The sequence below is a fragment of the Lissotriton vulgaris genome, unplaced genomic scaffold, assembly GCF_964263255.1.
Source record: "Lissotriton vulgaris unplaced genomic scaffold, aLisVul1.2 SCAFFOLD_706, whole genome shotgun sequence".
In the NCBI taxonomy this organism is placed as follows: Eukaryota; Metazoa; Chordata; class Amphibia; order Caudata; family Salamandridae; genus Lissotriton; species Lissotriton vulgaris.
The window spans coordinates 742,084-755,711 of NW_028253650.1; positions in this window are offsets into that span (position 1 = coordinate 742,084).

Consider the following 13,628-nt stretch of genomic DNA (forward strand, 5'->3'; position numbering starts at 1 on the left):
GTGGGGACAAGGAAGGAAAGTCACCACTTTCTCTGAAACAACTGATTCCGAGGGAGAAACCCCTGAGGAATATGACCCCAGTTATGAACAAGGACACAACTCTAATCAAGGACACAACTCGAATAGGGGAAACAGGAATGGAGGGTATGACCGCAACTACCAACCAAATCGTTTTTTAGGGAACCGCCGGGGCAATACCCGTCCCCCACTAAGAACGCCTCAACCGAGGAATTACCATCAGGGTCGCGGACAGCCACAAATGTACGTCCAGACTCGCCACCATCAGTATTGGCGAACATAAGGGGGCTCCCTGTGTTCAATCTATCAAATGAAACAGTAAATCCTGAGGCCATCCAACTTCTATCTAGGGGCCTATCATTCGTACCTTCCGCCAATTTCAACAAATTTGAACTAAACAGAGATTTACAACTTTTCTTTCGAAAGGTACGACTTCAAAAGTTTTTTCAAGATGCGCCCCCAACCGACAATGAAACTAATAGATCTGGTTGTAAACCACCCTCCTCCTTCACACCGTCTTTGGAAATGGTGGGACCAGAAGTCGACATATTTGAAAAGACCGTCATGCAAAAGGTCAACAAAATGACTAAATATGTGCCTATACCAAAAGCCAACCTATCCATCCAAGAAAGTAACGCCCTGAAAGAACTTGAAGCCAACAAGAATATCACAATTAAACCTTGTGATAAAGGTGGAGGCATTACACTTCTTGATACTATGGATTACAAAAAGAGGATGAATGATTTGTTGTCGTCCTCAGGCCATTATATTCAGGTTACCAGGAACCCCGAAAAATCCCTTAAAAAACGAATCTTAAAAATGGTCCAAAAAGCGGTCAATGAGGATTATATCTGTGAAGCTGAGGCTGAATATCTGACTCCCTCAAATACCAAAATGCCCATCATATATGGCTTACCAAAAACACATAAAAACAGTGTAGACCCCCCTATGCGACCAATAGTCTCGACCATTGGTTCTGCAACTGAGCCATTATCGAAGTACATCGATAAATTTCTCAACCCGATGGTCATGGAATTGGAGTCATATGTACGGGATACCGGGCATTTTATCCAGCAAGTGGAAGGCACTCCGTTCAATGAAAACTCTGAAATTATGGTCACACTTGACGTGGAGGCCCTATACTCAAATATTCCACAGGAAGGAGCATATGATGCCATCGAGACTGTCCTTTCCCGAAATGCCAACATTACTAACTCGGCCTTTATCCTCGAATGCCTCAAGGTAGTTCTATTTGAGAACTACTTTGAATTTGACAACACACTATATAGACAGGCTTCTGGTGTAAGTATGGGAGCGAGCTGTGCACCCAGTATTGCCTGTCTGTATATGGGCGAATTCGAAAGAATTAATATCTACAATGAGATGGCCCCCTTCTTCGAAAACGTCGTGAACTGGAAGCGGTTCATCGATGATATTTTTTTTATTTGGAGGGGAGCAGAGGACCAACTAACTGAATACATTGAATGGTTGAATATGGCAGACAAAAATCTGAGATTTACCAGCCACACCAGTAGGTCTAGAATTGAATTCCTGGACATATGGATTGAACATCAGAACAACATCATCAAAGTATCATTGTATACGAAACCAACAGCGCGAAATACTTTGCTTCAGTACGCGAGTTTCCACCCGCGCAGCCAGAGGGATAGTATCCCCTATAGTCAGTTCCTTCGCATTAGAAGGAACTGTACTAATCTACAAGACTTTCTGACCCAGGCGGACATACTTCAGGAGAAACTACGTTTCCGGGGATATCCCCCAAGACTGATTAAAGAGTCCTTCAAACGTGCCAGATACACGAACAGGGAAGCCATGTTTACAGAGAAAGAGTCGGAGAAATTGAACCAACTAGTTTGTGTAACTCGTCACTCTGAAATGAACCATAAGATCAGGCAAGCAATAAATTCCAGTTGGCACATCTTGAACCTGGAAAGTGACAGAACACACCTAAAACGACCTATCTTCGCCTTCAAAAAAAACCAGAACTTAAAAAATCATCTGGTAAGAGGAAAAATATTGGAACCACCGACCAACAAGCAAACTACCATAACAGGAATGGATCCAATTTATGGCAATCACAAATGTGGAACGTGCCATATATGCCCTCAAGCCATTGTAGGCGATACTGTTAGTACCAACACCCGCACAGTCTCTGTCAGTCGAAATGCCACTCTGACCAACTGTCGTACCAGTAACATCGTATACCTAATAATGTGCCCGTGCAATCTCCCATATATTGGAGAAACTGGTAGAGAATGCCGGGTACGCATTGGGGAGCATAAGTCCAATATAAGAAACAAGAAGATGGCAGCCCCCATTGTGGCCCACTGGTTGGAAAAGGATCACAAGGAAACAGAAATACGTTGGTTCATCCTTGAAAAGATAAAAGCAAATCCTGGGATCGACCCTACATGCCTCCGAAAAAAACGGGAAGTGTTTTGGATCTTTTTTCTAGATACTGTCCAAAAAGGATTGAACGAAGAATGTCCCTGGCATCAGGCCCTTTTATAACTACACTGTTATAGTCTCATGCCTCTAAAAGGGAAATATGAAACTGAAAATAACAAAATGGGGAAACCGATATTAGGATGGATACCATAAAGAGGAGTGTCTCTTAAAATCAAATACTTTAATAGTTCTATGCTTCTTAAGGGTAATATTAGACTGTAATGATTACTATGATGAAATCGATATTAGAACGAGTACCATAGGAAAGAGTGTCCCTTACCCTAGAAACGCTAGCCTCAACCCCTTCTACAATAAGGTCCATTATCTATAGCCAGTGAGCTAGTTACAACCTGCCTCCTACTTTATTAGAATTGTTCACAGGACCATAATTATAGAAATAGATAAAGGACATGTGAGCATTAATACAACTAAGTGAATAAAAAATCTCCCTGTTACAACCAAAAGACCCTGTCTATAATAATACCTTAATATTGGTTCATAAAAGCACCAGTTCGATACCACTGAATTAGGAATTACAATCTTTAAAAATAAAAATCATGCACTGCCAGTGCCTCATTTATAGGATACCACAAACGTGACCCCAAAATCGCCGTAGATGTATAAATCGCTTAAAGTTAATAATAAATAAACGTTTGTAAATATATAATAAATTACGGGTTTTATCAAAATGGCCACCGCGATGCTTCGCATTATACTTAGAGAACGGCATATTTTGCCTTTCTCAGGTACACACAAGATGGCGGCTATAAGCAACAAGGAAAGTCGATAGCCCGTCGTCTATGTTCACCGGTAGCATTCACAGCTGGTATCACTTAAACAATGGCGCGAATACGGCGCTACTTAAACGGTGAACTGGAAACTAGGAGGGAGAATCATTTGGCCGGAACACTTGGACGGCGGAACCCCTGCTCCATGGAGACAGTCTTTTTGAACCAAGGTAAGCCCGCGAAACTAAGGGTGCTTGACTAGGAATTCAGCATAGGATTAAAAGTAATTGATGAGACTATCCTGTCCCCCTTTCTACCTCTTGGCTCTAGATTAGCCAGCCCCCCATGGGTCACCTACCGCCGATGGAGGACGGCACATAGACTTGGATTCCACGGAGAAAAATCCTTTTTATACTTAAAGACCTGCTCATCAGAACCCCAGTCTAGGAACAGCCTTTGTTTACACGGAAGGTAAATTCTGAGACAAACTTGTAAATGTATCTAAACCTGAGTGGCTTTGTATTTACTAAATGCCACGCTCTTTCTATAGGCAACTAAATCTACATAAGGCTTGGAATAACAGGACGTATATAAAAAGACAGTGCAGTCTATATGATCCAGCGGCGCTGGTATGTATCAAGACCTTTAGCTACACTTAAGTGTGATCTTGACACCCCAGAAAACATAGACTGTGTCTCCAATCCAACTGTGCTAAGAATCTTGTATGTTAGACATAAGCATTAGAGTGATCCATGCCACTGTTTAATCCATAGGCAAGACGGATGAACAGCCCTACTCAAAACCAGCTTGAGAGTTGTGAGCCCTGAATGAGAAAAACATTACGCTGAAGTACTGTTGACAACAGTAGGTATCCTAAAGTATGAAAGTGTTATATCGTCCCTAACCTGTTAAAGACTAACTCCCACTTAGTAGATCATATGTAGGAGTACTGTCTCTATCTCTTTAAAAACAGCAAGAGGGAGATTGAAAAGAACTTTTTTAACTACTGTAGTAGCCCAGCGCTTTAGGAGTATGGGTCAGCTATCAAACCTAGGGCCCAAATTGAAACTCTCGAGCCGACTAAACTAGGACGATATTACTTTGTCTCCCTTACAGGATTTGAATCGACCTGAAGTCTTGTTCACTATAAATTATCTCCAACTTTGCCCTGACATCTCTTAAATGGCTGAATAAGACACTCATACAGGTAATCAGACTAAGAGAGAAAAAAGTGACAGTGACTAGCTTGTCTAGTTGCCCTCTGAGGACTAGGCTCTGTCCTCACCTATAGGATCATGTGTGTACAATAGAAAATAGTTCTGGTTTGTGCTATGAACTGGGTGAATGTGGTTGATACCCAAACAAAAGGTTTTCTTTAAATACTGGCCTGATAATGAAGACTGAGTGTTGGGATAAATTGTTCTCCACGGTCCATTTGGTTAAGGCTATCAAGATGCCTTTATAGATTCCACTCGATAGGGAATCTCTCCTAGGGAGTGTTTCTAGAGGGTTTGACATGGCACGGCAACCACTGGCCAAATGTAGAAGCGTTGCTCTGAACTCCATCAGTTGATTAAAATCCAGTCTCTCAGATCTAAATGACTTGTTTATGGTTAAAAATGTTGAACCACATGATTTACTGTATATTAAATTGTATTTTTTTAAAAAAAACTTTTTTACATTTAGATATAAGTGAAATGAAATTTGTATAAGTGAAATGAAATTTGTTCTCGCTCTCTATCTTTCAGATTGTGTTTCCTCTCCTGTGCCCCCTCCCAGTATACTGCCCCTTGCCCTGACGAAGGTGTGGCCCCATTGGCCGTCCACCGAAACGCGCGTCGGCTTATGTCCCCAGGAAAATGACTATTGTCCTCTTCACATCAGGACCTGTAGTCAAAACCATCTCCCTGGACTAAAACATCCCGACCTATACAACACGTGAAACCATTCTTATGTTGTATTCGCCAGGATTAGATGAATGGATGTAGCTTGAATGGTGAATGAGATCAAATAGGAATGAGTGGGTAAAGATTGAAGTGAATGAGTTAGAATGTGTGTAGTGTGGCCGATACTGGGCAGGATAGAATCTTCTTAGTTATATTGCTTGCTTATCTATGTCTATTTTATTGGTGATTTATTTTGTATATGTGACAAAAAAAAACTTTATATTTATATCATTGCTATTCTTAAAAACAATAAAAAAAGATATATATTTTCAAATATGAATTGTTCTGTTTATCCTTGATTTGTCCATGTGATTGTGATGTGTTGTGTCAACCCCTAGGTTAATCACCCCTCTACCTACATTTGTTGGACCCCTTTGTTAGGGCCTTTATATCCCAAGGCAGGGTTCTCGTCTTTTCTATTTGCATTGGTTTTTCCCCCCATTACCTGCCTATATCCTAAAGCTACCCTTGGGGAACCCCCTTCTGTGTCTACTTTATTCCCAGCCTTGAGCTGTGGGGGTTGTTTTGGGTTCTTCTTGCTAAATGGACCAGGAGAAAGTGTAAGGATAGTGTGAGTGTTGTTCAAGAGTGCTAGAATGGTATGATTGACTGTCTTTGAGAGTAATACACACATGACCTATACCCAAACCTGTTTGAGATCAACTGAATAAAATATCAGTTGGCACTCTTATCTAATATTCATAAAATCTGGACGTAAAAAGACCCAGAATGGATGCTATAAAAACATTTGGCTTCACGGACGATGATTTTGCCAAAATGCTTGGCCTCCCAGTGGATGGTAATCAAGATTTCACTGTACCAAAAGGCCTAAACGGAGATTGGAACAAATTACTAAATCTCCGAAAGAAATCAAAAAGAACGGAACTACATGCAAAATTCATGTTAGATTACTTACGAGCTGGTACGATTCCCATTGGGCTTAGAGTCCGTAATATCCCTGGAATGTTTATTGAAATCAGACAGTTCCTGGAGCGGTGGGCCCTTATATCCAACCGCTGCTCCAGGGACTGGATGATGCTGATCGTGGAAACAGCACGAACAGTGATGGAGATCCTCGAGAAAGAAATCCGTGAATTAGAGGACAAACTTAAGGATGGGGACTCAGTCGAGGAGGGGAAAAGGAAGCTAGAAGAAATCCAATTCGAACTGGAATCCTTCTCCGATTACCTACTTAAGAGAAAGACAGAAAAACTAAGGAAGGATGTCCGCATGTTCTCACAGGAGAGGGCTTACCCCTATTTAGGGACCAACTTCTATACCACCCAAGAAGAAGGTGCCCCTCGAGGGCAAACATCGAGGTGGGGACAAGGAAGGAAAGTCACCACTTTCTCTGAAACAACTGATTCCGAGGGAGAAACCCCTGAGGAATATGACCCCAGTTATGAACAAGGACACAACTCTAATCAAGGACACAACTCGAATAGGGGAAACAGGAATGGAGGGTATGACCGCAACTACCAACCAAATCGTTTTTTAGGGAACCGCCGGGGCAATACCCGTCCCCCACTAGGAACGCCTCAACCGAGGAATTACCATCAGGGTCGCGGACAGCCACAAATGTACGTCCAGACTCGCCACCATCAGTATTGGCGAACATAAGGGGGCTCCCTGTGTTCAATCTATCAAATGAAACAGTAAATCCTGAGGCCATCCAACTTCTATCTAGGGGCCTATCATTCGTACCTTCCGCCAATTTCAACAAATTTGAACTAAACAGAGATTTACAACTTTTCTTTCGAAAGGTACGACTTCAAAAGTTTTTTCAAGATGCGCCCCCAACCGACAATGAAACTAATAGATCTGGTTGTAAACCACCCTCCTCCTTCACACCGTCTTTGGAAATGGTGGGACCAGAAGTCGACATATTTGAAAAGACCGTCATGCAAAAGGTCAACAAAATGACTAAATATGTGCCTATACCAAAAGCCAACCTATCCATCCAAGAAAGTAACGCCCTGAAAGAACTTGAAGCCAACAAGAATATCACAATTAAACCTTGTGATAAAGGTGGAGGCATTACACTTCTTGATACTATGGATTACAAAAAGAGGATGAATGATTTGTTGTCGTCCTCAGGCCATTATATTCAGGTTACCAGGAACCCCGAAAAATCCCTTAAAAAACGAATCTTAAAAATGGTCCAAAAAGCGGTCAATGAGGATTATATCTGTGAAGCTGAGGCTGAATATCTGACTCCCTCAAATACCAAAATGCCCATCATATATGGCTTACCAAAAACACATAAAAACAGTGTAGACCCCCCTATGCGACCAATAGTCTCGACCATTGGTTCTGCAACTGAGCCATTATCGAAGTACATCGATAAATTTCTCAACCCGATGGTCATGGAATTGGAGTCATATGTACGGGATACCGGGCATTTTATCCAGCAAGTGGAAGGCACTCCGTTCAATGAAAACTCTGAAATTATGGTCACACTTGACGTGGAGGCCCTATACTCAAATATTCCACAGGAAGGAGCATATGATGCCATCGAGACTGTCCTTTCCCGAAATGCCAACATTACTAACTCGGCCTTTATCCTCGAATGCCTCAAGGTAGTTCTATTTGAGAACTACTTTGAATTTGACAACACACTATATAGACAGGCTTCTGGTGTAAGTATGGGAGCGAGCTGTGCACCCAGTATTGCCTGTCTGTATATGGGCGAATTCGAAAGAATTAATATGTACAATGAGATGGCCCCCTTCTTCGAAAACGTCGTGAACTGGAAGCGGTTCATCGATGATATTTTTTTTATTTGGAGGGGAGCAGAGGACCAACTAACTGAATACATTGAATGGTTGAATATGGCAGACAAAAATCTGAGATTTACCAGCCACACCAGTAGGTCTAGAATTGAATTCCTGGACATATGGATTGAACATCAGAACAACATCATCAAAGTATCATTGTATACGAAACCAACAGCGCGAAATACTTTGCTTCAGTACGCGAGTTTCCACCCGCGCAGCCAGAGGGATAGTATCCCCTATAGTCAGTTCCTTCGCATTAGAAGGAACTTTACTAATCTACAAGACTTTCTGACCCAGGCGGACATACTTCAGGAGAAACTACGTTTCCGGGGATATCCCCCAAGACTGATTAAAGAGTCCTTCAAACGTGCCAGATACACGAACAGGGAAGCCATGTTTACAGAGAAAGAGTCGGAGAAATTGAACCAACTAGTTTGTGTAACTCGTCACTCTGAAATGAACCATAAGATCAGGCAAGCAATAAATTCCAGTTGGCACATCTTGAACCTGGAAAGTGACAGAACACACCTAAAACGACCTATCTTCGCCTTCAAAAAAAACCAGAACTTAAAAAATCATCTGGTAAGAGGAAAAATATTGGAACCACCGACCAACAAGCAAACTACCATAACAGGAATGGATCCAATTTATGGCAATCACAAATGTGGAACGTGCCATATATGCCCTCAAGCCATTGTAGGCGATACTGTTAGTACCAACACCCGCACAGTCTCTGTCAGTCGAAATGCCACTCTGACCAACTGTCGTACCAGTAACATCGTATACCTAATAATGTGCCCGTGCAATCTCCCATATATTGGAGAAACTGGTAGAGAATGCCGGGTACGCATTGGGGAGCATAAGTCCAATATAAGAAACAAGAAGATGGCAGCCCCCATTGTGGCCCACTGGTTGGAAAAGGATCACAAGGAAACAGAAATACGTTGGTTCATCCTTGAAAAGATAAAAGCAAATCCTGGGATCGACCCTACATGCCTCCGAAAAAAACGGGAAGTGTTTTGGATCTTTTTTCTAGATACTGTCCAAAAAGGATTGAACGAAGAATGTCCCTGGCATCAGGCCCTTTTATAACTACACTGTTATAGTCTCATGCCTCTAAAAGGGAAATATGAAACTGAAAATAACAAAATGGGGAAACCGATATTAGGATGGATACCATAAAGAGGAGTGTCTCTTAAAATCAAATACTTTAATAGTTCTATGCTTCTTAAGGGTAATATTAGACTGTAATGATTACTATGATGAAATCGATATTAGAACGAGTACCATAGGAAAGAGTGTCCCTTACCCTAGAAACGCTAGCCTCAACCCCTTCTACAATAAGGTCCATTATCTATAGCCAGTGAGCTAGTTACAACCTGCCTCCTACTTTATTAGAATTGTTCACAGGACCATAATTATAGAAATAGATAAAGGACATGTGAGCATTAATACAACTAAGTGAATAAAAAATCTCCCTGTTACAACCAAAAGACCCTGTCTATAATAATACCTTAATATTGGTTCATAAAAGCACCAGTTCGATACCACTGAATTAGGAATTACAATCTTTAAAAATAAAAATCATGCACTGCCAGTGCCTCATTTACAGGATACCACAAACGTGACCCCAAAATCGCCGTAGATGTATAAATCGCTTAAAGTTAATAATAAATAAACGTTTGTAAATATATAATAAATTACGGGTTTTATCAAAATGGCCACCGCGATGCTTCGCATTATACTTAGAGAACGGCATATTTTGCCTTTCTCAGGTACACACAAGATGGCGGCTATAAGCAACAAGGAAAGTCGATAGCCCGTCGTCTATGTTCACCGGTAGCATTCACAGCTGGTATCACTTAAACAATGGCGCGAATACAGCGCTACTTAAACGGTGAACTGGAAACTAGGAGGGAGAATCATTTGGCCGGAACACTTGGACGGCGGAACCACTGCTCCATGGAGACAGTCTTTTTGAACCAAGGTAAGCCCGCGAAACTAAGGGTGCTTGACTAGGAATTCAGCATAGGATTAAAAGTAATTGATGAGACTATCCTGTCCCCCTTTCTACCTCTTGGCTCTAGATTAGCCAGCCCCCCATGGGTCACCTACCGCCGATGGAGGACGGCACATAGACTTGGATTCCACAGAGAAAAATCCTTTTTATACTTAAAGACCTGCTCATCAGAACCCCAGTCTAGGAACAGCCTTTGTTTACACGGAAGGTAAATTCTGAGACAAACTTGTAAATGTATCTAAACCTGAGTGGCTTTGTATTTACTAAATGCCACGCTCTTTCTATAGGCAACTAAATCTACATAAGGCTTGGAATAACAGGACGTATATAAAAAGACAGTGCAGTCTATATGATCCAGCGGCGCTGGTATGTATCAAGACCTTTAGCTACACTTAAGTGTGATCTTGACACCCCAGAAAACATAGACTGTGTCTCCAATCCAACTGTGCTAAGAATCTTGTATGTTAGACATAAGCATTAGAGTGATCCATGCCACTGTTTAATCCATAGGCAAGACGGATGAACAGCCCTACTCAAAACCAGCTTGAGAGTTGTGAGCCCTGAATGAGAAAAACATTACGCTGAAGTACTGTTGACAACAGTAGGTATCCTAAAGTATGAAAGTGTTATATCGTCCCTAACCTGTTAAAGACTAACTCCCACTTAGTAGATCATATGTAGGAGTACTGTCTCTATCTCTTTAAAAACAGCAAGAGGGAGATTGAAAAGAACTTTTTTAACTACTGTAGTAGCCCAGCGCTTTAGGAGTATGGGTCAGCTATCAAACCTAGGGCCCAAATTGAAACTCTCGAGCCGACTAAACTAGGACGATATTACTTTGTCTCCCTTACAGGATTTGAATCGACCTGAAGTCTTGTTCACTATAAATTATCTCCAACTTTGCCCTGACATCTCTTAAATGGCTGAATAAGACACTCATACAGGTAATCAGACTAAGAGAGAAAAAAGTGACAGTGACTAGCTTGTCTAGTTGCCCTCTGAGGACTAGGCTCTGTCCTCACCTATAGGATCATGTGTGTACAATAGAAAATTGTTCTGGTTTGTGCTATGAACTGGGTGAATGTGGTTGATACCCAAACAAAAGGTTTTCTTTAAATACTGGCCTGATAATGAAGACTGAGTGTTGGGATAAATTGTTCTCCACGGTCCACTTGGTTAAGGCTATCAAGATGCCTTTATAGATTCCACTCGATAGGGAATCTCTCCTAGGGAGTGTTTCTAGAGGGTTTGACATGGCACGGCAACCACTGGCCAAATGTAGAAGCGTTGCTCTGAACTCCATCAGTTGATTAAAATCCAGTCTCTCAGATCTAAATGACTTGTTTATGGTTAAAAATGTTGAACCACATGATTTACTGTATATTAAATTGTATTTTTAAAAAAAAAACTTTTTTACATTTAGATATAAGTGAAATGAAATTTGTATAAGTGAAATGAAATTTGTTCTCGCTCTCTATCTTTCAGATTGTGTTTCCTCTCCTGTGCCCCCTCCCAGTATACTGCCCCTTGCCCTGACGAAGGTGTGGCCCCATTGGCCGTCCACCGAAACGCACGTCGGCTTATGTCCCCAGGAAAATGACTATTGTCCTCTTCACATCAGGACCTGTAGTCAAAACCATCTCCCTGGACTAAAACATCCCGACCTATACAACACGTGAAACCATTCTTATGTTGTATTCGCCAGGATTAGATGAATGGATGTAGCTTGAATGGTGAATGAGATCAAATAGGAATGAGTGGGTAAAGATTGAAGTGAATGAGTTAGAATGTGTGTAGTGTGGCCGATACTGGGCAGGATAGAATCTTCTTAGTTATATTGCTTGCTTATCTATGTCTATTTTATTGGTGATTTATTTTGTATATGTGACAAAAAAAACTTTATATTTATATCATTGCTATTCTTAAAAACAATAAAAAAAGATATATATTTTCAAATATGAATTGTTCTGTTTATCCTTGATTTGTCCATGTGATTGTGATGTGTTGTGTCAACCCCTAGGTTAATCACCCCTCTACCTACATTTGTTGGACCCCTTTGTTAGGGCCTTTATATCCCAAGGCAGGGTTCTCGTCTTTTCTATTTGCATTACAAATGAAAACACACCAGCAAAAGTAATCTACAAGAAAATTAAAGCAAAAAAGTCTATAGTTTGCTTAATGCCTACAGTGGAAGAGTGTTATACGTTTAAGCTTATGAAATTGGAAAATCAAGAAATAGTTCACATTGAAGCTATTGATAAGATCGAGCATCAAGGAATAACAATTCTTCTTTCAAAAAAACTACAGACTAAATTGGATTCTTTGGAAAAGTTTGCATCAAAAACTGATGACTTAGAAACAAATGTAGATGTATGTTTAAACTGTTGGGTAATTTTGAAGCGTAATCTGAATGTATAAGAAGGTTTAGAGAATGGAGCAATAGGGAAAGTTGTTGATTTTGTGAAATATCAAAATAAAAATGGAATTGAATTCTTGAAAGTTGAATTCGATCAGATTACAGAGGTAAGACAGATTGCGTGTCCTAGTGCACATTTTGCTTGTAAAAGACTTGTATGTTCGCAGAAAACAGTTTCCCTTATTTTTAGCATATGCAATACGTATTCATAAATCTCTAAGTTTAAGTGTAGATAATGCTTTGGTAAATGTAGGAAGAACTGTGTTTAAAGAGGGAATGGTATATGTTGCATTATCTCGAGTTAGAACGTGGTCTGGTTTGTATTTAGTTGATTTTGATGAGGACAAGGTTAGTGCTGATGTTAATTGTGTAAGAGAATATAATCATTGGCTTTATGCTCCAAAGTTTAGGTGAATATCCTATTTATGAGAAACGTGTTGTGTGTTCAAAACGCAAACATGTTGAAGAATCAAGTATGGTTGAAAAGCAGAAACAAAATGAAGAGAATAAAAATGATGTAAAGAAGCAAAAAATACAAACAAGTGATGATGTTGTCGGATATCAATTAGAAAATGCTTCTTCTGTCAACTGCTATTAATGTTATTTTAAACGATATATTTTATCTTGAAGATGTTTATGGTGAAATTATGGAAAGTCAGGAAAAAAGATTATGTTTAGCACTTTATACTTTATTTTCAAGAATTTAGAACTGATAGAACTAAGACCCATTCTGCTTCTGGTATTCGCCAAATGTTGGATACATGTACTGGATATTTAACGTTCAGTGCTACTCTACAGCAAGACTCACAAGAATTTCTGATGGTTATGCTTGGAGTACTAGAAGATGAAGGAATTCAGATTTAGAGTTTATTTGGGCTCAGTTACAATTGGGAACATAACTGTGAACAGTGTTCATTAACTTCAAGCACTATAGTTGACAGAGAACGATTTCTATATTTAACAACACTTGACTGCAAATCTGTACCATTTACAAATTAGTAAAAGAATCTGATCACGAAATGATGTGTTCTCATTGTAAATCAACAATGCTATCTACATTATGCCTATAAGATATGGAAATATTTGATTATAATGCTGCAACGTTGTAGACCAAATGGAAGAAAAGTGGAAACTAAAATTAAAAATGTTGCTAGTCAAGAATCTATTTCTGGAAGAACTTTTGCAACAGTTGCTATTGTTTTCCATGCTGGTAGTACTACTACAAGTGGACATTATACAGTTTATTTAAAGTGT